We start from the raw sequence: 25,031 nt of genomic DNA, 5'->3' as shown, positions 1-25,031 counted from the left end.
CCTTGTATGTAGCCCAGAGTGACTTTGAGCACCTGATCCTCCTGCCTCCTCTTCCTCAGTGCTGTGATGACAAGCTTGTGCCATCATGCTAGTCTAGGAAAATATTTCTAATCAATAAAAACAAACGTGATATTCAATGAGTTCCAGTAAGTCTGAAACTCTTTATTCAAATACATTATTTTTGCAGCTGTTGGCATCTAATTTAAATGTAACATCTGTTAAATTGCATGTTACAAATGACAGGAGTATCAGTGTACAAGTGCTTTATGGTGATACAAAAATCAAAATGATTTAATTACCTTTGAAGGTAATTATTCTGCTATGAGATCACAAACTTTCAGAATATTGTATCCTATGATCTTGTTTTGTTTTATTTAAATTCTCTTCTCAACATATTCTCATCTCATTCTCCTTCCATTTCCCAAGCAAAGGAATGTCAGAAAATTGACGTTTAAGGCAGATAAGCTAGGCTTATTTTTGCTATTGAGTTGGCATCATCACCAAGCAGAGGATTTTTTTTCTTTTCAAGAAAAAGAGGCAGGATTGGGGCCTGGGGTGGGGGTATAGCTAGAACTGTGATGTCACCGATTGCTTTGTCTCTTGGGAAACTCATCCATCAAACCGTCACCTCTGATTCTGCGTAGGGTCACTATAGAAAGAGGCAGCATGCCTTAGTTTAGGCATGCTGAAGTGTGAGTCTGTTGTGGGGCTGCTGGTGTGAAGGCGATTCATTTCATTTCAAAGGCCCAGTGGCACTCTGCCCAACACAGGCACAAGCACAGCGCGCTCCTTAGAAATAATGACTAAAAACAGCCTTCCCTGTGAAATGTAGAACTGTGCCATCTGCTTGTCTTCTCTGTGATTTATTCGCTTCAGGGTTTTAAATGATGTAGTGAAAAGGTAAGTCTTCTCTTTAAAAACAATTTCTGTAGTATATTTCTCTTGAGTTATATGGAGATTTGAATTTATAATATAATAGAATTTTATAATGTAAGTGTGGCCTGTCCTGGGAATATAAGGTCAACTTTTTGTCTCTGTTTTGAAAACAAAAAGGCCATGCCTTATAGCTTAGCAGTTTGATTTTCTTTAATATTTTAAAAATCTTTTTTTTAAATAAATAACAATTTTTGTAAAAAAAAAAAAAAAGTAATCCTTAGTATGTTTGATGATGCAGATACATTCATACTTCTGTGTTTGCTATTTTCAGTTCATTCCCAGTTTAGGGGATGAATTAAAAACAAGTAGCCATCATACATTGCCAAGGACTCTTTTTGGTTCAGCCTGATGTAGGCAGCTCCTAGCTGGTTGCTCCTTAACTCCTTGGAACTCTTTCTGTTCAGGAAGGAAACATGGAGCTGTAAAACTCAAAGGAAGTTTGAAGCTGAGGCGTTCCCTGAGAGACAGCATAGCTTCTGGCAACCGCAGAAAGGAGCGGAGGCTCACCTGCCTGCCTGTCGCCTGTCTTAGCCTGCTATATTCCTGCACTTGCTCTGTGTTCTCACAGAGGGTTGCAAAGGGCTGGGTTCGAGACCTCAGAGGAGCAGACTGACAGAAAGCAGGAGCAAGCACTCGGCTTGTGTGCTGTCCCTCCCAGTTCCCCAAGAGAGAAGCTTCTGAAGTCATTTGGTGTGTGTGCCGCTTTTCCTTGTGAGAGGATTAGAGAATTAGAAGAGGGCTTTGTGAGAAAAATCCTGGGAGAGGTTGCTGGGATGAAAGCAAACAGGGGAGGAAGATTTCAGCTCTCCTGGCCGGTCCCCTCAGTCAAGTGGCTCTGAGAACCTCAGTTGCTTGGCCTCCAGCAACTAGGGATTTTCTTCCATTCACATTGGAGACACCGGTAAGGCATTTTTTCCCCTGTGACACTAGGAAGCTATTGCATATGGTTTGCCTTTTGAAGTGCAGGGTGGAGGGGCTGGGGGTGGGATGGGGGGTGGGGTCCTAAGGAAGGAAGTTGGTTAATGATTCTGGAGACATCCTGCATTGTCTTTGCCTAGTGTAAGAGAAAGTCGCTGTTAACTGCACAAAGGGCTTGTGGCCAGAGAACAATTTTACTTTTCCCAAACTTGATTAGCATCACTTTTGAGTAATGGACTGAAACAAAATGGGTACACGTAAAGACCACATACTGGAATGCTCTTATCTATATGATAATCACATCTTAAAGCATTTTTAATCTAAATTTGAACAGTTTAGGAGTAGGTGAACAGTATAGGAATTGGTGGTGGTAGTTGGGGGTATCTGGCCTTTCCAGAAAATTCTCAATTATTTATATCCCTGGGAAAATGTATTTTACTGCTGTGTGTTTTGCTGCGTTAATGACTAGAGCTGTGTGAGCCAAAGTGGTGGCTAATAACCCAAGTATTGCCAAGAGTAAGTTCCAGGCAGAATGAGAACAGGGTAGAACATTCCCGATGAATGTGGGGAGAATGGAATTTGGCCTTCCCTGTGCAGTGCACCCTATTTTCCATTTGTTAAGCAGATCTATGCTCACTGGAAAGAAGAAATGAGTAACCTGCCATTAGGGTCAGAGGAATATGTGGTATACCTATTCAGCATTTTCCAAGCTTCTGCTGATCATACAGCCTTATTTGGCTACTGATGGTACTCCCTAATTCCACTCTGTTATTTTGGGAGTTCATTTTTGTTGTTTGTATGAAGATGCAACTATATATTATTTATACTCCTTGTAAGTACTATTTTAATGTATAGATACACATATATCCTTTTAGTACCTCCTGAGACACCTGAGCCTAAAGGGATCAGAAATAATTTATTTTGTTTGACCCAAAGTGTTCCATGAGCAATATACTGAGGGGGTATATTCAAAGTTTGAGGGTGTGAAAGATCAGCTAGTCCAGAAGCCTCTTCTAATTAATAGCTGCAACCAAATTCCTGAAATCCCTGTCCACCCCTCCCCACCTTAAGAACAGCATGATAATCTTTGTTGATGATTCTTTGAAAAACTTTGGCTGCTGCCTAATGTAGGGGGCTTCCTGCATTTCTTCCTGCTTGTTAAAATCAAACTAAAACCCTTGCTCTATGAAATGTTCTGGTGGTAAATGTCTATTTTATAATCTTTGTGTTTGTGTAGTACAGTTAATTAACATTCCAGTTGATTTTGCTCATCTGAAAATACTGATGAAGTAAAATGATCCCGACACTAATTATGCAGGTCCACTTCAGTTGGAAACTAGGTCCATAGGTTGTTTTTTTTTTTTTTCCTACTTAAATTGTGGTCTTAAGATGACCTAATTATTAGAATATTCAAAAGTTGAAAATCTGTGTCATTTACTTGATAGCACACAGGGTTTTCTAAAAGTACATATCTAAATAAATTTTTCTATATATGTATGAATATGAAAACTTAAAAATATGTTTTAATATGAGCTAATTATTTGTCAAAAATAAGTCAGTTTCCTTTCAGTTTCAGGTTTTCACTCTTTTATCACCTAAAAATGTTAGTTCAACCAAATAGTCTTATCTTCCACCTTTAGGAGTTGTTTACAGAACGTTGGCAGTTAATTGGGGGAGGGGTGGAGTGTGAGATAACAGTACATCCATCTGTGGACTGTGAGGATGCTTGGGTGTTTTGCAGGTTTTGATCAATGTCATTCACTATTCTCAGCCCCATGTTCATTCCACTTTGAAAGACTATTTACTTTCATCATATTTGAGCCTGAGAGCATGGAGCTTATTAGAATTGATTTTCTTTCCAGGTTGATATTTTAAAATACTTTGGCTGGTCATTTTTCACTACCACCTTTGGAGATTCTCATTCATCTGGCATATATTTATTGAGTGCCTGTTGTCACCAAGGCAACCCGTGTTTGCTGTGAGACATGAAGACATTGTTTTGGTGGGGCTTGCTGCAGTTAGCCAAGGCCAGGGGCAGAAAGACAATCTCTTGATGTCCTAATGATTATTTGTCCTCTCACATGGCTCCATTGCAAATATGTTTTCAGTAATAACAGAAAACAAAAATTCTTCTGAATTATTGATACATTAAACTATAATACTGGTGACTTAGAAGCTAGAAGCTAACTAAGCTAATCAATAATCTTCTCATATTGCCTAAGACCCTCTGTGTGTTGTTCTCAATGATAGGCACTTAAATAATTTAAAAAAATAAGATTTCTTCTGAATCAATCTAGCCATTGCACAAGCTGAGGAAATAAAGGCCAAATTCTTTTTGGTAAACTTAATTTTAACAGCTTATAAATTATTATTTTTTTTTCTCATTTTTCTTTGCTACATTGTTTCTTGTTAGACAATATTTGTTAAAATGTTAATATTTATTTCAAGAATATATAATTTATAATTACACCTATAAGGAAATAAGAATTGTGATAGGTAAATAAATAAATACTTCTTGGACCTACCATGTACCAGATACTCCCGTACTCCTTTACAAACCTGTTCCTACCTACTCTTCTCAACAACACTAAAAACTAGATACAATGGCCATTTTAAAGATGAGGGAACTTAGGCCTTTGTTGTTTTAAAAAATATAAACAGCTCTGTTACTGGGCAAAAAGGTCATGAGACACGACAAAACCCAGTATCAGAGCTTTATTGGGGGGGGGGGCGGGGATGGGGAGGATGAAAGAGAGTAACCAGGCCTGGGGGGAGACAAACTTGCAGAAAGAGAGAGAGATAGTTGTGGGGGAGGAGAGAACAGAGAGAAGAGAGGAAGGAGTCTGTGCCCGGCCTTTTACAATTCCGGTGCATATGCGCAGGTGGCCCTACAGAGCTACACCATGCATGCACTGATTGCTGGACAACACTGCATGCATTTGCCTATCATGGATGATGTAAGACCCCTTGCTTAGCTACTGAACTATGCATGTGCGGTCATGCAGCTGGAGGAGCAGCAGAATCCTAACACCCTGAGAATTTAAGAATGAAGTAGATTATGCCAAGTGATTCCTAAAGTAGCATATGAGGATTTGTCTCATCTGCCAAACCTCTTTTGAGCTCATTTCTCTGTTGCTCTCATCCCTCAGGTCTTTCTACCCATATTCATATCAATCAGTTAATTTCCACAGCTTACTTCGGATACTCTCTCTACTTGTTCCTTTCCCTGAATTTCTTTATGAGCAGATATGTGTAACTATGGACAAGGCAGGCCCTACACATACTTATGTAAAGAGAGTGCTTTTGAGATAAGTGTGGTGGTTCATTGCACAGAACTTGGAGGCTGAGGCAGGAAGATTGCCCTAAGTTTGAGGCCTACAGAATGAGTTCTTCAGTCCAGCCTGAGCAACAGAGTTAGAGAACCTGTTTTTCAAAACAATGGGAAAATGCCTTTTGAATTTTCAAGGAAGAAACAATATTGTGTTTTAAAAATCCATATATTAGACTGGCATGTAGAGTACATCTTATAAGATCTTCTTTGTTAGGGGAAATGAGAGGTTGACTTGGGTTTTGACTATGTGTACCTGGAATTCAACAGGGTATCTGGTCAGTGCACTAGTCCACATACACTCTAGGATGTGCATATTTCTGTTCTGTATAGAGAGCTCTGTTTTAACTAGCTAGCCTCCAGAATATCAACAGAGGAAAGCATGGCGTTGTAGAAACCTTAAAAATGCATCTTCTGTTCCTATCTGAAGTTCCTGCTTCAAAAAATTTAAATCATATCAGACTATTAGAAAAGAATGATTACTAAATGACCTGATAATCTGGTATATTCATAGTTGAGTCATTAATTTACCTCCACATGCTTGCCTACTATCCAAATGCTTTGTGTATCAACAAGTCAGCAACAATGTATTCAAGAACTTAAAAACATAAATTTATTATATTCCTGAAAGTCTGAAGCTCCAAATAGGTTTAAAATCAAGGTGAATCACCAGCATAGCAGTATTCCCTCTGGAAACTCTCAAATAGAATTTAGTTCATTTCTTGTTGTATGGCCCTGCATCACTCTAAGTTCTGATCCATCAAATCATTTTCTTTGATTCTGAGTGTTCAGCCTCTCTCCTTCCATTATGGGGATTATTACATCAAGACCACCAGGCAGATGGAAGAAATTATCCCATTTGATACCAAGAAGTTGGACATGTAAGTATACATATCTTTGTGGGGTACATTATTTTCGTTACTACACATTTTAAATGTAGGTGGTATTTACTTGGTGATCTTATAGACAGTTGACAGCTATGGATACACTGAAAGAAGTGAAACTTCACTGACAGAGACCTTTGCAGATGGAGGCCAGTGAAGCTAGAGTGCAGGAGAGATGTAGAGTGTAACTTCTCAGAGTCTGCTGAGAAGATAAGAAAGACTTTGAGAGACATTGCAGACAAGGCTTTGGTAGAGTAGCCGAGTAAAAATTTATAGCTTAGAATAGTTCAAGTAAATAATGGGGAGGGAGAGGGAATGGATGAATCTAAGAATTTGTATGTATGCTGCTGTAAGAACTGGTGATATAGCACTATCTAGAAACACCTCTTCTCTCTTGTGACTCAAAATCCATCTGTGAAGACACTGATAATACTAGTGATAACATGTTTATTCAGTGTTTCACCTTATTTCAAGTATAACGCAATAAATCTTCATACTAATCCTCCTAGGTAGGTACCTCTATTATCATCATATTTTCAGATTAAGAAATAGATTTGTCCTGGATTGCATATTTTGCAAAGGGAGAGAAAGGACTTGAGGGCTCATATCTTGGCTCCAAGATCCATAGTTTTAATTCTTATGCCTGACTGTCTTGTTATACTACCAATTATAGTTTTATGTGATTTTTCCTATGAGAATTATCTGTACATTTCCATGGTGGGGGCAGAAGAAGCCGTTACTGCTATCAAGATGAATTGAAGTTTGTTTATTTCTTTTATTTATGAAAGATTCCTGTGGAGTCTTGGCCATCAGGAGGATGTGATTCCCTGTGAAATGTAACAGTTGCAAAGAACAGTAGGACTGGACTGAAGGGAAGACTAGATATTTTCTACTCTCCTTGCTCTCTAAGAATTGATATCAACACTGAAAAAGAAAACCAAGATTGCACTCATGAAAAATAGACTATTGAAAAGTAAATGCTTCCAAGGCCCTCTGGATAATTCTGAAGTTAGCATGTAAATCTTTTATATAAGGGCGTGGACAGAGCCATGGAAAGTTGAGGGGAGAGGATGAGGATGCATGGGCATTTTCTCCAATCTTTGAATGACACAGTGTGCTATACATTTTCCAAGCATTATCCTGTCAAATGCTTACATCAATGCTGAAAGACTATAGCAAAGTTTGAAACCCCAGTCTTTCACTCTGCTATGTGTGTACATCAAAAATATTGGACTGAACAATCCAAACAGAATTCCCATTTTATATGTATTTTTAAATACATCAGGAATCTTGGGATGACTTTTAATGTTCTAGTCTCTGACCTGATTGTCTTTATTATCTTTATTATTGACTGGCTGTGAAGATCTCAGCATTGATCCACGTAGGTGGTTCTTTAAAAAAAATCCTTGCCAGGAAAATTGAGTATAAACTTCTACATTTTTATCCTTGTCAAACTCTTCTGTAATCTCTGTAGAATCTTTAATGTTAAATTATAAAACATTTGTCCCTGGGATCTATAAAAATTCCTACAATGATCATTAGGGGAAAAGAACTCCTCACCAAGAGATATTACTGATGATAATATGATTTTTTATGCCTTATTGTTAAGTCACCAGGAATATGAATTCTTGCCAATTAAATTTGCTTTAGATTTTAGTAACAAAGATTTAGATTGGCTTAACCTTTTCCACTCTTTGGGTATTTAATAAACGATTGTTTGAAATCTACTGCTGTCGAGCCCACATTTGATTGTTGCTTGCCATTCACATTAAGAAAGCTCTTCTTGCAGTTAAAGGAAAAGACACTAACAGAATAGCACAGCCATACCTGAACTCATTGTTTCTGCCCACGTGGTCCAGAAACCTGGCTCCCATTCCCTGCTTAGCCACTGGGGAAGGACTCCATGATCTTTCTCATCTGCAACAGCAAACCTAGAGATTTTGGCTATATCTTTGTGACAAAAGGTAGTCAAATTTGGGGGTAGTTATATCTGTACTATCTAAACCAATACTATTTTCAAGGTAATCTTCAGCTTGATTTAATGACAGAATTTCAAAGTCCACTTGTTCAACATTACTCTCTGAAATTCTAATTTACCTCTGAGTAAGAATTCTCAAAACTATGAGGTTTATTCAGTAGTTTGTTAGCCAAACTCTGAGAGGTGAATATTCAGGATGATGCCTCTTCAGGCTTACACCTGTTTATCTATGTGAGCAGAAAACTTCAGGGAAACCTTCCATTAACTTGTCCAGACACTCATGTCAAGAAAGGGACAGAGTTGGATTGATTGCTCTAGAGTGTCTGGCCCTCTGTTCATTGCTTAGAGGAGAGTATCATTAGTTAGTTCCAATAATGTATAATTACAAAGTGGTGCCTTTGGGCATGGGCAAATGGCATTGGAAGTAATGCTTTGGTTGATGTCATCATTCAACTCATCAAGGCTTGAGACTGCTGAAAACACAAGCTTGCCCATTGAGTTTCACTTGCTGGTACCCTTTCCTATGCCATAGAACAAAAGCAAATAGTCTAAAACACCTTGTAATAAGAGGAAACTACCTATCTTTGTTAAGTACATTAACTTTCCCTTAATGTCAATGCTTGAAGTTGAGAACTGAGTAGCAAATTGGCAGGGAAAGTGTGTTCAGATGCATATGTACACCAATGGGGAATGAGACATCTCCTGGATTATCTTACAGTTCTTAAGAATAATAAAGAAGAAACTCCACTGTTGAAACCTAAGTAAATATAGTTACCAATACACTAATAACATCTGCAAAGATAAATAGCATGAGTTCTCAAAAATTACTTGAAATGGATTTCTAATACAAAGTTTGAATACCCTTACATTGAAGTTCTATCGTTCTTCCCTATATATCCACACTGCATAATGCAAGTATCAACTAATAGTTGATTTTTGGATAATTTGTGTTAGGGCATTCAATAACCTTAAGTTCAGTATACAGGTATAACTCTCAGTGCGTTGAGGCTTGGAATTACTGAAAACACAATCTTTCCCACTGAATTTCACTTGCTAATGTCTTTGTTTGTGTCATATAACAGAAGCAAATAGCCTAAAATGTTTTATAATAAAAGTAAACTTATAACCTTTCCCTCAACTGGAATATAATATAAAGGATCAAGAAAAAGCAATAAGTATTGAAGCAAATTTTCCTAAATTTAAGCAAACATTGTACACAAGTAGATTTGTATACTAAATATAGGCAGAGGATCTAAAAGATACCAATGTATATTAGAAATAAATATAAATATCTTATTTTATAATACAAGCCCTAGTAAAGATTTATTGTTTACCTGTAAGTCTTCCAATGATATAATAGTAACATAGACAGATATAGGCAGCAGTTACAAGTCTGTTTAAAATTCTGTTGTACCTCTTAATAAACTACTTTTTGAAAGGGTGGAGTCACCCAATGATGTAATAAATAGTTTTAGAGTAGTTTCTGACCCAGCCTGTCCATTCATTGGATTCTAGAGCACAAGCTGTTTTTCTATAAAACCACATGCAATATACACTCTAGATTTGGGATTGGACTAACCACTTTCTAATTTATAAATGCCATGATTTCTACATTGTGGAATAACTTCAGTGAAGAAAACCTTATTTTAGTGGCTTAATTTCCTCTGAATATTGTAGGCTTGCTGTCTTTAATTCCATTTGAATGCATGTTACCAGAGGAGTCCCTCTGAGTTCATGGTGGCTCAGTTATGCTTCATGGACCAGTTCCAGTTCTTTTGGTGACAGAACTAAAAGCCCACAAGATGCTGTGTATCAGCAATGAAACAATTAGTCTTTGAGAAGCTTTAGGGAAATTTCTTAAGCAGTGAATTAATCAGTCTGATTCTGGTCCCTGTTCACAAATACCAGTTCTCCAGAAGGTCTCCCCTGACCCACCACTCTTCCTGTTCTTCTTATTAAAGGTGTAAAATTTCATAAACCTTTAGTAAAACATTATGAATTTTTTTGTGCATTACAACTGGTATTTTTTGCAGACATGTATTTCCATAATTAAACATCCTAAAATACAAATCCCATTATTAGTTGTTATGTCTAGTCAGTAATTAGACCTCAGCTGGTAGGGCAATTTCAGAACAGAGTTTACCAATTTACATACTAATCCAGCAGAGTCTGGTGGGACATGATTAGCATAGATTCAGTCAACATCTTAATTAGCCTTCATCCCAGCATGCACTCTGAGGTGCCTTATCCCACCCCCACCCAGTGGGTCTTGTTTAGCTTCGTTTTTCTCCAGCAGATTCACACTCTTCAAACCATCTTTTCCAGAGCTCTTTTTTGAAGAAGAAATGGTTCCAATTCAAAATGGTTGGCAAGAAAAGGAATTTTATGGAAAGCCCTGGAAATGTGAGAAATCTGACTCTGAGTGACACATGACCAAAGTAGCAGAGTGTATTCTTGTGGAATGTGGAACTGTACCCATTCTCTCACTTCAGCCGAGTTCCAGATACCAAGGTCGATAAAGTCATCCAGAACCTGTGGAACTGTTACCTATTTTCTAAATCCACAGGAAAAGGAAGTTGTTTCTTCCTATCCACCGATGGGGAGCTATTATATTATTTACCAACTACAGTGGCAGAAAATTTCTTGTACCAAATGAATGAAATCTTCCACACTACTTGGTAAAGACCCTCGCCTTTCTGTCCATCCACAGAAAGGTAGATACCTATGAAAAATTCTCCACTGAGCTGAAGACCATAATTAAATTATCTCCCCAATATTATCTACTTTATGATAGGTGCTTCTAGCTTCCTGACTCCCTCTGGGATCCTTTGTCTTCAACCCTTTGATCTTATTTCCAGCTTTCCTCTAAGCTCTTTCCAAGTTCTCTACACCACTCTTTAACTGTGCACTCAAAACTAGGAAGAGTACCTTTGAAGTAGTTTGAATGGTCAGATTTCTGAGGATAAATTCCTAATACTTTTGTGTATTTCCATATTCAATTTACTTTTGGATGCAGTGCTTTTATTAGCTAGCTGTCTTGGCTCATTTCTCTTCTATTTAAAAGATAATTTAAGTGTTCTATTTGTGTGTCATTTCATATCCAAGAGGATTTTTTTATTTGCTCTGTAGATATTTTGCAGTTTATCAGAAACATTTTGAGTTTCAATTTCATTTTTGCAAAGCAATAAACTCCTGATATCTGATGATAAGGTTTGAAGGCATTTGTAAATCTAGTCCTGGTATTACCAATGAATTATTGTACATCCCAAGAGAATGAAGACCTTGAGGCCACCTGTGAGAATCTCAGGAGAATATCACTTGCTAGCACCTTCAACCCATGAACTCATTTTTTCTCATTTTCCTATTTTTCTTCCATGCTAACCTCTTTCAAATTTTCTCTTAAGATAAGATCTTCTTTATATACTTTGTTTTCTTTCCTTCTCCCACACATGTTCTCTCTCTCTCTCTCTCTCTCTCTCTCTCTCTCTCTCTCTCTCTCTCTCTCTCTCTCTCTCTCATTTTCACTCAGTACCTTCCATATTTTTCCTCGTCAAGAAAATTTGTATAGTTGCAGGAGTTAATATTAACCCAAGGAGAGACAATAGAATAAGATAAACTCTCCCACTCAATGTGCCATTCTGGCTTCCTACTGGCTTAGTTGAAATTAGGTTATACACAATTCACAGATAAAAACAATTCAAAAGTATTGACTGATGAGCATTATAAAAATTAGAGTAAGGAAGTAAAATTGGTCAGTGCTGCTAATAGAACCAGGTCTAATAGAACCAGGTCAGGAAATACTTTCTGTCCTGCTTGTGGCTTCCATCATCCACAGAATAGAAAAAGAAGTGGTCATAGAGTTGCTAGCTATGTGTGTGAATGAACCACTCAAATCCACTTTCAGACTATTCCTGGATATGACAGGGACAAAGCTCATGTTTTAATTCCAGAACATGCCCAAGCTTGTCTTAAAGCTAAGATCTGTATTGGTCTAAAGTTTAAGAATCCTTGAGATTATATGGGTTTATTCAATGTCTTTGGAAATTAAAAATAAAAAGAATAGTTGTGCATGTGTGAACAAGAAGCAACCATGAGTGCTTCCATGTAGATGTCTATATAGAGAAAAACATCTCTTACTATACAGAACTCTAAAAACAGTTCATATATCTCTCACATCTTCAGGAACTATTGATGGAGGATTGCATGCAAGGCTGACACTGGGAGATTCTCTGGCTGCTTGTCTAACTTTTTCTATTCTTATTTTTGGATGGCTAGTCAAACTTGCACATGTATTTGCTACAATGTGAGATTTAAATGTTCTTCACCATAATAGGTATAGAATTTATGAGCACCTCCTGAATGTCCTTGTATCCCATCATAATTCTGGGTGGCTTTTCTGATATCTTGGGAAAACAACTGTACTTTCCCTCCTTTTACCTGGTCAGACCCACAAGTGTATGAAAGAATGAGCCCTGAAGTTTAGAAACTGTCAATAGCCATTACAATAGTTCAGGTTAAGAATAGGGATTTTTGGAAGGGATGTAAGATGCTGGAGCCACGTTGAAAACAGTCTACAAATTTTTCAGATAAAAACTTACCACATGAGCCAGCAAGAGTACAAATGGAGGGATTGGGGATGTATATCAGTGAGTAAGAACACTTACTGCACAAGTATGAGGAACTGAGTTCAAATCCCCAGCACCCAAGTTAAAAACCAGGCATGGTTGGGTACACACATATAACCCTTCTGCTGCTAATGTCAGAGAAGAGAGGATAGCTAGGTCTTGCTGGCTGCCAACCTAGCTCCACATTCAGTGAGAGACCTTGTTTCAAAGGAATAATGTGGAGAATCATGGAATAGACATCTGAAGATGTTCTCGGGTCTCTACATGCATGGGCACCTACACACACATACACACACACACAAAAAAAAAACAATAATAAGAATAATAAGAACACACTTAGATATAATCGATACATGAGACTAATGAAAACATTTATCTTTGGTGTGAGAAAAACTTATAAATCATAGCATAATAGCTAAAAAGTGTCAACATCCTAAATGTCCATCAACTGATGAAAGCATGAATAAAATGTAGTAGTCAAGCAGTGGAATACTAGAAAAGCATTAAAAGCATAGCTTACTGATAAAGGTTGTGTTATGCTACAGCATCACACATTTTTATGAATTTGTTTGTATGAAACATTGGGAGTAGATACACTTATAGATACAGAAAGTTTAATGCTCACTGGGGCCATGGGTGGAAAGTAGAGGAAAATGAACTGACTGCTAACAGACACAAGATGATTTCTTCTTCAAGAGAGGAAGCTTCTCTAAAATTAGGTTATACTGATGGTTAAGACTCTGTGACTATATTAAATTTATTTAACGAAATACATTAAATTGATGGACTTTCTTACATATGAATTATTTGCCAACTAGGCTCTTGTTTCAAAAAGTCATGATCAGAGTTAAGTATGCCTAGATCTTTCATAAAACATATATAATTGCTCCAGTTTTAGAAAAGGATAACATCTGGACCACTCCTCAGAGTGATACTACTATAAATATTCTAAAAGATAATGTAAGTGTATTTGTAACTGTGGAGTAGGGGCAGGAATGAGGAAGCAAGAACCAGGATGAAATGTATGTTTGCAGCTCTGTCCTCACCATTTACCTGCAGTGGAAGGCTAGGCCAAAGGCAAGCTCATAAAACAGTATTAGAATACAATTAGATGTGTGCTCTGATGGATTCTTAAAGATTATCATGCAAGTGCATGGAAACATTATATAGTAATCATTATATATTATAAAATCAAACATATGTGAACTTCCTGGTCTTACTGGTATATATATATATATATATATATACATATACATATATATATATATATACACACACACACTAAAGGAAATACACATTTATGATAGTCATATTTTTGGCTAGTGAAGTGTTTTATTTTATTTTTTTCATTTTCCTTGAAACAGTCTCTTTATATAGCCTGGCTGTATTGATACTATGTAGTTCAGAGTGGTCTCAAACTCTTGGTAATTCTCCTGACTCAGGTTCCTAAGTGCTAGGATTATAAGTATATGCCACCATGTCAGACTTGAGATGGTTTATGTCATTTGGTTATGTATTAGAGACAGGCTCTTATATAACCCAGATTGGCATCAAACTCTTTATGTAGTTGGAGGTGATAATCTTGCCTCTCCTGTTCAGTGCTAGGATTAGAGGCATGTACTACCACATCAAGCATATGCAGTGCTGGAGATGGAAACTAAGGCTTCATACCTGATGAGCAAGCATTCTTTAATAAAAGAAAATGGTTTTAAGAGAGGGGAATTTAGGCATAGGACAGTGCACACCCAAGATAAGGATGCTAGCTTCTCAAGAGAGTCATTCCTATATTGTGTTTCAAATGTTTGAAATTCTCTTCAGATGGGAATGGGAGCAATGGAAAGCTATGGTTTTAACTACAGAGGATTTAAAAATATAGAATTAAATGTCAGACTATGCCTTGAAATTTATAGGAATTGTAAATACTGTTTAATTCCTAAAAGAGCATTTTAATCAATAAAACTAAAGAGATTCTTGCTCCTAATTGTTTACAGAATTCTTTTCTGAATGGAATTGAAATTCCAGGTAAATCAAATTTTTACTGAGAACTCATGGTCCTAAATTCTTTTGATTCCGGAGGTTAGACAAGTTCTGGGTCTAATAGCATATGGTTGTATGGGCTCTCCTGACATGGTCTATTCCTATACAAGTAGGAAAATATGTTTTTCTTATGCATCAAAATGCATTAAAAAGTAACAATACCATTTTCGAAGTTATGATAGCTGAAGATTCATGAGGTTTCGCAAAAGTAATGCAGAGTTCCTGCATGCCGTTTATATGGTGTCCACAAGTGATGTGTTCTGCCCGTGATCTAACCCATTCTAATCACAGTAAAGTGTCAAAACACACAAAGTGACACTGACACATGTTAACAAAATTGTGGATTTTCATAGCAGTGATAATTTCCTCTCAAAATTGAGCTACACATGAGTACAGCCTTCCAAGTATCAAGACCCCAAATCCAAAGTGTCTTCATTAGGGAGAGGTTTTATTGTTCAATTCTTCATTTAAATAATAATTTAAAAATTAGAAAACACTGAATCCTAAATAATAGTACATTTTTAATTGCACAGTGCAATCCAAAAATAAGCTCCACTTAAGACATATTACTGTTTTTTTTTTAATTCGACTTTGCTTTCAAACAATGCTTAGATCATTAAATTAGCACCTCTTGTTTCCTTAGAGGTGGTGGCATTATTAAAAGGTATTCTGCATATTTTGTTTCTATAATTATGTCTAATCAGTGTGAGTTGGTTCTGTAGTAACATACTTAATTAAAAACCCATATTTGAGATAGAAGTGGGTGATACAGGAGAAACTGCCCTATTTTCCTTCTAAGGTACAGACATTGGCAGAAAATTGTAATATTAGACAAGATCAGCAGCCTGGAACAAAATGCAAAGCCTGCTTAGAAATATCCTGGAGATCTCATAAATGCCTCCATAGGCCAGTTTGAAGCACCCAGGGAGTAAGGTTTTCAGGGATGGGGGAGCCTTCCCATGCTGTGTAAATGGCACATGTCAAGGGAGAAAGACCTCAGCATAGCAGTGATGGAGCAGGAGCTGCCTGGGCTGCTTCCTTTGTGTCCTGATCATTTACATGACTTAAACACAACAATGTGCTCTCTACTCAATAGCCCAAGACGCTTTGCCATAGCAACAGTTGCAGAATGTGGCACAGCCTCCATGGTGTCCTTGTGACACAGAGAAGTTTCATAAAGAACCACTCCTTATGAATATGCTCAGAGGATTCTTTCTCTTAACTAGTGCTTTTTCAGATTGCACTGGGCTTAGGTTTTATTTATGGGGCCCATCTTTCCTCTGTTGCAGAAGGGGCTTAGCACAGAAGTTAGGAGAGGCATGGCTTAGGAGTCAGGGGGTGTGAATACATACTTGGCTGTGATGGAAATGGAATTCTTGAGAACATTCTCAGAAAACTGTTAACATTGCTCAGGAAATCGTGTAAAACTCGGGAATGTAATATACACCCTGAAGTCATTGTGGGCTTCCTTGACGGTATGTAATAAATGGCCTTTTTGGTGTTTGCATTTTTTGCTTTTTCCTATCGTATCTCAACATGTGCATCCACCACAACACACTTGGGACAATTAGGAGGAAATGAACTCCACATTCAATGCTTATATCCAAAGGACATATGTTATCAAATCTGCAATTAAGCACCAATACTTGCCTCCTCTTTTCAGGCAATCTTTGGCAAGATACAATTTTTCTGGGGTCTGGGAATGGGGAGTATCCTCTTCCTGTTCTTTGTCATTTTTTAGAAGCAATCTCTTTAACTGTGTAAATCTAACACAGTTGGTCTAGCAAAAAAAAAAAAAAAATGCTGCCAAAGGCATAGCAGAAAAGAAAAAAAAATAACTGCTTGATAGCAGTTGATTATAGTTTGCTGTGCATTATACTAAGGAGGTTACTTTTAGGAAATCATTGAAACCCTTTCTAATTTATCTGCCTGAAGGGAAAGAAAAGGAAATTTTCTGTTTTGATATATTTGTGCTTCTATGGCACCTGTGTGACATCGTCCCCTTTCCTTACCTCTAGTACCCTCCATTGATTTCTAGTAAGTGGTGATCTCTTAATATTGGAGCTGCCCATAGTGATAGATGAGACTCTGAACCTGTGCACCTGGCTCCATAGTAATCTATAAATTAGTGATGAGCTTGTAATAAAATATCCTAAGTATTCCTGCTTCTCGGGAAGCCAACGACCCCAGGGGTCATTAAGCAACAAAAGATCAAACTGGGCTCCCCAGTGAAAACGCAATTAATTATTTATACACATCAGTATTTGACATTGGTATCATTTCAGTAAGGAGAGCCTTTGTTTTCTACGTCGCTATGATGATTTTTGTTCCGAGACTCACAGTTTAGTCACACCCTTATTCATGCCAGATAGAGATGAATGGTAAGCTTTGAGTGCACATAATGATTAAAAAGAGAAAGTGATGTTGGCTGCTATAGTCATATTATAAAGCAGTTGGATGACATGAAGATAGTGAGTGGCTCCAGAATGGAAGGCAAGATGGACAGAAAAGGAGTTGCTACTTTCTCACTCCAGTCTGAGAAAGACAACTACATTATTTAGAACTGGGAGAAATGTGGAGAGACTTCTCCACAAAATGTCAATGGAGAAATTTCAGTGACATCATCAAGAAATGACTTTCATTCTTGTGTCTTGGTTCCTTTGCCATCCTCTAAAATTATTTCTTATTATCATGGGTTAAATTTCATATTGTGAGAATAAAGAATATCTTCCTAGGTGGCTTGCTTATTATTTAGCTACTCAAAGGACAGGGAAAGTCTCTCTTTCTTCCTCTCTTTCTCTCTCTCTCTCTCTCTCTCTCTCTCTCTCTCTCTCTCTCTCTCTCTCAGCAGAATGGGTGAAATAAAAATCTTTATTTTTGTATGTTCTGCAATTTTCAAGGATTTTTTTAACAATCAAAAGAGCTGCCATTTGAATGCAGTGGATTTGGTGGGTCACTGTTCAACAATGAGGAAATTTCATTAAGCTGAGCCAAAGCTAATTTTAAAGCGGTTTTAATACATTTCCTATTAAGTAGAGAGGATATGATTCCCTATCCTTCCTTTCATGCTTGAGGAATCTCAGAATCCTTGACAAAGCAATGGCTGCAAGTAAAGAAGCCTTATTCCAATGGTTACCAGTGTCCCTCAGTTGCCAAAATTGCCATTTTTTCTTATTGAATTCATAATTCAGAACTACTAAGTATTTTCCACTCTTTGTTAGAAGATACATACATTAAGAGGTCTTTCCCCAATCGGTTTGAGGCCCAGATTGCTTACTGTTCCAAAAAGTAAAGAATAAACATGAGTAATATTTAATTTGCATGTACAAGTAAAGACTCATAATTTTCTGGACCACACAGAATCTCTATACAACTTTGGATGTAATCTCTGTTTGTTTTTTTTTTTACCAGTTCCAAACATGTCAATGAAGTCTGAAGGCATTTGGCAATAAAAGTAGCCTATTTTAGCTCTATAGTTTAACCTATAACCATAAAGCCAATATTTCATAAATATTTAAATATATTTATTAGAATCCCCTCTACTTATGTTTTGAAGTTATATATGTGTTTAGATAAATGACTATATCAGAACATCATTCTTCTAAAACAATGCAAAAAATAAAGTTTAAATAGCCTCATGGTGAAAGAAATTAAATTTTATAAACTTACTGTTCAGTGAATATTGGGCAAAATGATAGATGCACATGTTGTGGATGAGCAGGATCATGACCCCATATTATCCACATAATCATCATTGATTCAGTCATTATGACGAAAGAGTCCCTGAGGGTGAACTGCGCTCAGAAACAGCTATTAACTTATTCACCATCATAAGTGTGGTCCTTTGTTTTTTATTATGGTGTATAGAGTAGGGCAGTACAAGTGACATAACACTGTGAAAATCAGAGTATGTGGATTCAGTCTTCTCCTTCCACCTTTATGTGGGTTCTGGTAACTCAATGCATCAGTCTTTACTCAAAGTACTTTTCCCTCTGAGCCATCTTGCTGGCCGTCAAATCTGGTTCTTTCTGTCATCATAATAATGTTGTTTTTCTTGCTAAATAGTTATTATTGTTTTTAGAGATCCAGCTCCTGTCCTATTATATGAGAAGGTCATTGTCTCTATTTGTGTATTATCTGGTACAGAACTTAGGATGAAATTTTAAGAGAGACCTATTAAGGAGAGACAGGGACAGAAAGTAATATGTTATCAATGAAATTACTGTATGCCATGAGAACCAATGGAAAATGAACTTCTCAGACATACTACATCTGAGGAACAAAGGAAGTGGTGTATCCTTCCACCCACTTTGATTAGTCATCAGATGGGAACTACACAGATGTACAAGTAGGGAGTCAAATTCTCTAGCACTTTTAGCCAGCCACATGTAAGCAAAGTTGGCTATAGCTGAAGAGAAAGCTCTCTAATAGAAAGATATAGTGGCAGACAGTCAGGTGTCAGACTATGGGGCATAGAAATTGAAAGGGATGAGGGAATATTGGCATTAGCCATTTGTTGTTTAAACTATAGACACCCAACTGGATTATGTAGAGCCCCAAGGCCAACAAACACACTCCTTGTGACAGCTTTGCCAATGTTTTCCCAACAGAAACAGATGTAATTTCCCTACAACTTGTCTTTATTTTTTTAACTGCCATATAATTTTAGTGTGTACAATTTGTCACCTGGTTGAAAGCTCAAATACATTCACCCATCTTCACATGCCCAGCTCTGTCTCTAGCATAAGGTAAACAAAAAAAGGCAAGTGGATAGGATTTAGAACCCAAGGAACAGATCAACCAAGATAAGGGGTATGTCCTGAGAGAAAACTGACCTTTGACCTTTGGTGGGGAGATACTTTCTGTGTCCAGGAGGAAACCTATACAGACTTGTGAAGAGTGGTAGCAATAGCCGGGCAGTGGAAGCACATGCCTTTAATCCCAGCACTCGGGAGGCAGAGGCAGGCAGACCTCTGTGAGTTCGAAGCCAGCCTAGTCTATAAAGCAAGATCCAAGACAGGTACCAAAACTACACAGAGAAACCCTGTCTCAAAAAAACAAAAACCAAACCAAAACAAAACAAAAACAACAAAAAAAGAGTGGGGGGGGGTGTTTGGGGATTTAGCTCAGTGGTAGAATGCTTGCCTAGCAAGTGCAAGGCCCTGGGATCGGTCCTCAGCTCCAGGAAAAAAAAAAAAAAGTAGCTATGATGACCTTGAACTCTTTGCCAGGCAGTGGTGGCACACGCCTGTAATCCCAGCACTCGGGAGGCAGAGGCAGGTGGATCTCTGTGAGTTCGAGGCCAGCCTGGTCTATAGAGCTAGTCCAGAACAGGCTCCAAGGGTACAGAGAAACCCTGTCTCGAAAAAACAAAAAAAAAAAAAATGAGTGGTAGCAATAGATCCAGCAATTAATGGTTGGAGTGTCACATTGTTAAACTGTTGATATTTAGAAAAGATAGAACATGTAAGGGTCCTACCTGATACCTATTGTCATGAAGTGAAGTCATGTTGTGGTGATATATTGTGTACCCTAATAAAATTTGCTTGAAGATCAGAGAACAGAACAAGCCACTAGATTAAGCATAGATGCCAGGCAGTGGTAGCACACACCTTTAATCCCAATGATTAGGAGTTACATCACTTTAATCCCAGCACTTGAGATATCACACCTTCAATCTCAGTATTTGGGAAGCATACACACCATTAATCCCAGCACCAGGAAGGAAGTGATGGCAGGGCAGAGAAAGGTATATAAGTCATGAGGAGAGAGGAACTAAAACATTTTCGGCTGAAGCTTTTTGGCTGAGGTTTTTCAGGCTGAGAAGTCCTAGAGGTAAGATGTGGCAGTGATTTGTTCCTTTATTTCTCTGATCTTACAGCATTTACCCCAATATCAGACACCCAGAATTTTTATCTAAAGACCATTTAGCAATTCATATTTCACCATGTCCTTTGGCAATTTGTGAAGGCAAAGCTTAAGTGGATAAGGTCAGGCTATGGAGTTAGAAAGAGAAGCTTGAGATTCAAGGGCAAAGTTGAAGATACATGAGAATGATGAACAGAAGCAATGAAACTGTTTTTGGCTAAGAATCCTTTTGCTCATAAATGACACAGAAAGTCTATTGTATTGTAGTAGTAAATGGAAAGACTTTTGTGTTTGGTGTGCATGTCAGTTATCAATTGCTGTATAATGAGACGTTCTAAAGCTTGTAGCTTGGAACAATTTTCAACTCATGGTGGCTCTGGTAGTGTATGCTTTTCATACTCAGGAGACAGAGGCAGGAGTGTCTTAAGTTCCATGCCAACCTGGAATAATAAATAATAATAAAGAGAAGAGACAACCCTGTGTCAAAGGAACCAAGTCTCTAGTTCTGATTCTGTAGGTCAAACATTAGCTAGACTGGATATGATGACTGTTTTGTTCCTCCCCACAAAACTCACTTGTACGTCTGCAGTGAGGTAGCAGGCCACTTGAGGGATGATTTGGTCCAGGATCACCTGTGGTGCTTCCACAAAAGTCTACATGATCTTAATTCTGATTAGTCACTAATCTTCCAGCTGACCAGCCTGGCCTACTTCATATGTTCTTGGAAAGGTTCTGGACAGCACCACTGACATTTTGTTCTTTTTCACTTGAAACAATCTAGCTACGAAGCCCAGGCTGACCTCCAATTCACAGTCCTCTTGCATCCTCTTACTGAGTACCAGAAATGTTAGTATATGTCACCATGTCCAGCAAGCAGAAATAGGTTTTAAGCTGGTACGTATTTAATTTTTACTAATGTCTCACTGGCCAATAGAAGTCATATGAAAAACTGAGATGATGTTTTTTGGAATCCCTGTAGGAAGGCTGCTGAATCAAGCACACAACAATAGTAAAATGATATTTCTGCTTATTGGGCTTTCTTGCCCTTACATCTGCCAACTTCAAAGTCTTGAAGAATCTGACAAGTGACTTTGGGTTACTTTTGGCTCCTAGGTTACATCATCACTCTATCATAAATTGAGAGAAGAGGTGTTGTTGTTGTTGTTGTTATTGGTGGTGTTGGTGTTGGTGTTTTGTTTTGTTTTTTTTTCTCTCTCTCTATTAATCCCAGTTGAGAAAATTCTGGGAATAAAGCTGTTTGGCCTTTCTTTTATGTTGGAGAATGAAGATGAGTAATGCTTATTCAACCCATATGATGAGAAGGGAGGGTGGAAGAAATATTCATCAAGTGTTTCCTGTGTCTCTGGTTTCATTTCCATGTTTTCTAGATTCCATCTCTTCTTGTTCTAGTTTTCTCTCATGTGTATAATTTTCTGTACTACATAGTGAAAAATGCTATTTGGAAAGTAATTTTTTGAGCTCTTGCATATGTGCTCTCCTACTGTCCAATCTGAAGGAACGTTTCTGTGAGTATAAAATTCTATGGCGTTTATGTGAGCATAAAATTCTATGGCATTTACCTCAATTTTCGTTTTCAACTTGTTTCCTTTTAAATAAATTCAGTACTCATTTCTTTTTAATTTAAAGGATCCCTTCTGATTTTTGGAATATATTCTTCAATCTGTCACTCTGATGCTGTGTCATGAAATATTTTCTCTTATATCTTACTCTGAAAACATGAATTTTAATGTATATCAAAATTTCCCCTACAGTCAGGGAATTTCCTCTTATTTTCTTATTTTTGTATCAATGGTGTATACATTTCATGGTCCTTTTCTTAAAAAAAAAGAAAACATATTTTTGTACCTTTTAATTTCATGCAATTTCAGCACATTACTTTTAAGCATAGTACATAGAAGCCAATCCCATCTTTTAGCTACAGCTAGTGGCCTTTTCTCTGAAGTGTTTGCTCATATTCTATGTCAGAAGTAGACTAGACAAGTTTTTTTTTCCCTGAACTATTTGAGATAAAGAGATTAGTATGTATTTCTTAAAAAACAAGGGTATTCACTTATAGAGCTACAGTGCAATTTATCCAGATAAAGTTCAAGATGTTTGATGTTGGGTTCATGATACATCTCTGTTGTTGAGCCTGCCTAACCTGTACAAAGTTCTAAATTCCATTTCAATCACCATGCAAAAAAATTTAACTGACAAAATAGTATAACCTAATTTAACACTCATTTAAATTTATTGCTCCATTTATGTTCAGTTATAGCTATTACCTGTGACATCTCATTCTGTCTTTTTAATATGTAAAATATGTCAAATATCTCCTTAGCTATTTTGTGTGTTTTGTTTTTAATATTAAAAAAAAAAAAAGTACAAGCCAGTGTGGGACTATCTGTGGTCTCATTAACTTAAGTTAAGTCATTTTGGTAGAAATAGTAGTTATCTGAAAACAGCTAGTATTTAAGGTTGAGATTCTCAGATTAGTTAGAAAACTATGTACACAGGAAAGGCTTGAGGTATTCTGGGCTATGCAATGGGACATTGGACAGGAATTGGACTTGTTATTAGCTAGTCAGATGTCACTGCTTGCTTGTTTTTTTTTTTTTTTCTTTTTTCTTTTTGGCGAGATTGAAGGAATTCTGTTTTGTATATACTTTTAACTGACTTCTTTGTAGCTTCTACTCATATTACAAGTCACAGCAACTAGCTAGTAGGGACTTAACTCACACCAACCAAAGGAATTTTAGTTACCATCAGGGCATGTATTTACTTTTCCAATTACAAAACTTTGTGAGTTTGTTCCCATCTACTTTTCTCATTTTTTTCTGTCCTTTCATGGTACAAATATATCCCTTCTGTCCTGTTCCTGTCATTTTGGGCAGTTTGAAGAGAAAACAGGTATTTCATCTGCACACATCAATGTAAGTGATTTTCTTTGCTACAAAGGCAATTGTATATGTTTACTATGTACAAGGTTTTGTTTTTGTGCCAGAGGGGAATTAGAATGAGCCAGAGACACATCGGGATCTTAGACCTTGCCCTTGGAGGAGGAGTGACAGAACACACGTGTGCAAATCCTACGGAGCATGCTACTTTGTGGCACTTGACTTGAGACAGGCCAAGGATTTAAATTAATTGAGTACCTAGTGTTACCAAACACATATAAAAAGAGGAGAGTAAATATTTGAATCTCCCTAGTGATTTTTCTTTTCAGTATTGAGAATGGAACCCAGGATCTTGCACAAGGTAGGCAGGTGCTCTTCCACTGAGCTGCATCTCCTCTTAGCCAGGACTTTGTTATGGAAATGGCAACATTCCATTTTGTTGAGAGGTGGAATTTATGCCCAGACCATCAAATAACATGGAACAGGTTTCTAATCCAGGCCACTTAGACTGTCACTAAGGTGTTTCCCCACTTCCTTGGTGTTGCCCTGGAAGACATATTTCATGAATTGAGATATGAGTATCCCTTTCTTAAGAGACCTTCTCTAAGTTCTCCTATGGAGTAAAAAATTATACTTTGCCCAAGTTCTCCTAGCACCTTATTCTATTTCCCCCACAGGCCACATCTGTGGGGGAAATTAAGATGGTATAGAATTTTGTTGTTTCTTATTTTGCAGTCTTTTCTGTTACCCCTTTTTCCTGCTATAGAAACACATTGAAAGGAGAATTTTTTTTATTTCCCTCATATGTTCTGAGCTTCTAGATTGTACCTTGTGCATAGCACGTACTTAAAATTTATCCTTTAAAGTTAAAATGTTACATTTCTTTATTTTTTGTGTATATCTATGTACTTGCCACAACTGTGCATCTGAAAGTTAGAGGGTAACTTAATAGAGTCAAGTCTCTCTTTCCACCATGTGAGAGAATCCCAGGAATTGAACTCAAGTTGTTAGACTTAGTGGTAAGTACATTTACCTGCTGAACCATCTTGCCAGACCCTGCTAAACAGTTATGGTTTGGCTCCTTGATTTAAGTAGTCCTCTGTTGCACATGTTCCTATCATCGCCATTTGCCTGTGTCTTTGTTCTGAACGGCTCAGTGAGTTTAGATGGTTTTCTACATTTTCACATTTTCATGCCCTGACAACCCTGGCATGTACAGGAACTTTGTAAGTTATTCTTTTAATGACTAGAGATAGACAAAGATAATGCTGTTGGGAAGGTGTATTAATTAGGGTTCTCTAGAGTTACAGAAATTATAGCATAGATAGATAGATAGATAGATAGATAGATAGATAGATAGATAGGTAGATAAATAGATAGATAGATAGATAGATAGATAGATAGATAGGTAGGTAGGTAGATATTCCATATATGGAATTTATTGGAATGACTTACAGTTTCAGTCCAACTAATCCAACAATGGCTGGCTGTGAACAAAAAGTCCAAGAATTTAATAGTTGCTCAGTCCCACAGGGCTGGTGTCTCAGCAGGTCTTCTGTA

The 25,031-nt window shown here is 37.3% G+C and overlaps 1 protein-coding gene across 2 annotated transcripts in view; it reads left to right on the top strand.

Annotated features, from left to right (window-relative positions):
• Positions 1–844: 844 nt before the first annotated feature.
• The window catches only part of Mid1 (midline 1), a 204,340-nt gene continuing 180,153 nt past the window's right edge, over positions 845–25,031 (top strand). Inside the window, exons 1-3 of one of the 2 annotated variants that reach the window (XM_036173850.1) lie at positions 845–900; positions 1,341–1,837; positions 5,968–6,063. The gene's annotated coding sequence lies outside the window, so the exon portion shown is untranslated. Of the gene's footprint in view, positions 901–1,340; positions 1,838–5,827; positions 6,064–25,031 lie in introns of those variants that run through there. The other variant, XM_036173851.1, reaches the window with a different exon arrangement.

This window comes from Onychomys torridus, chromosome X (genome assembly GCF_903995425.1).
Source record: "Onychomys torridus chromosome X, mOncTor1.1, whole genome shotgun sequence".
Lineage (NCBI taxonomy): Eukaryota > Metazoa > Chordata > Mammalia > Rodentia > Cricetidae > Onychomys > Onychomys torridus.
This window is presented reverse-complemented; position numbering and strand designations above follow the sequence as displayed.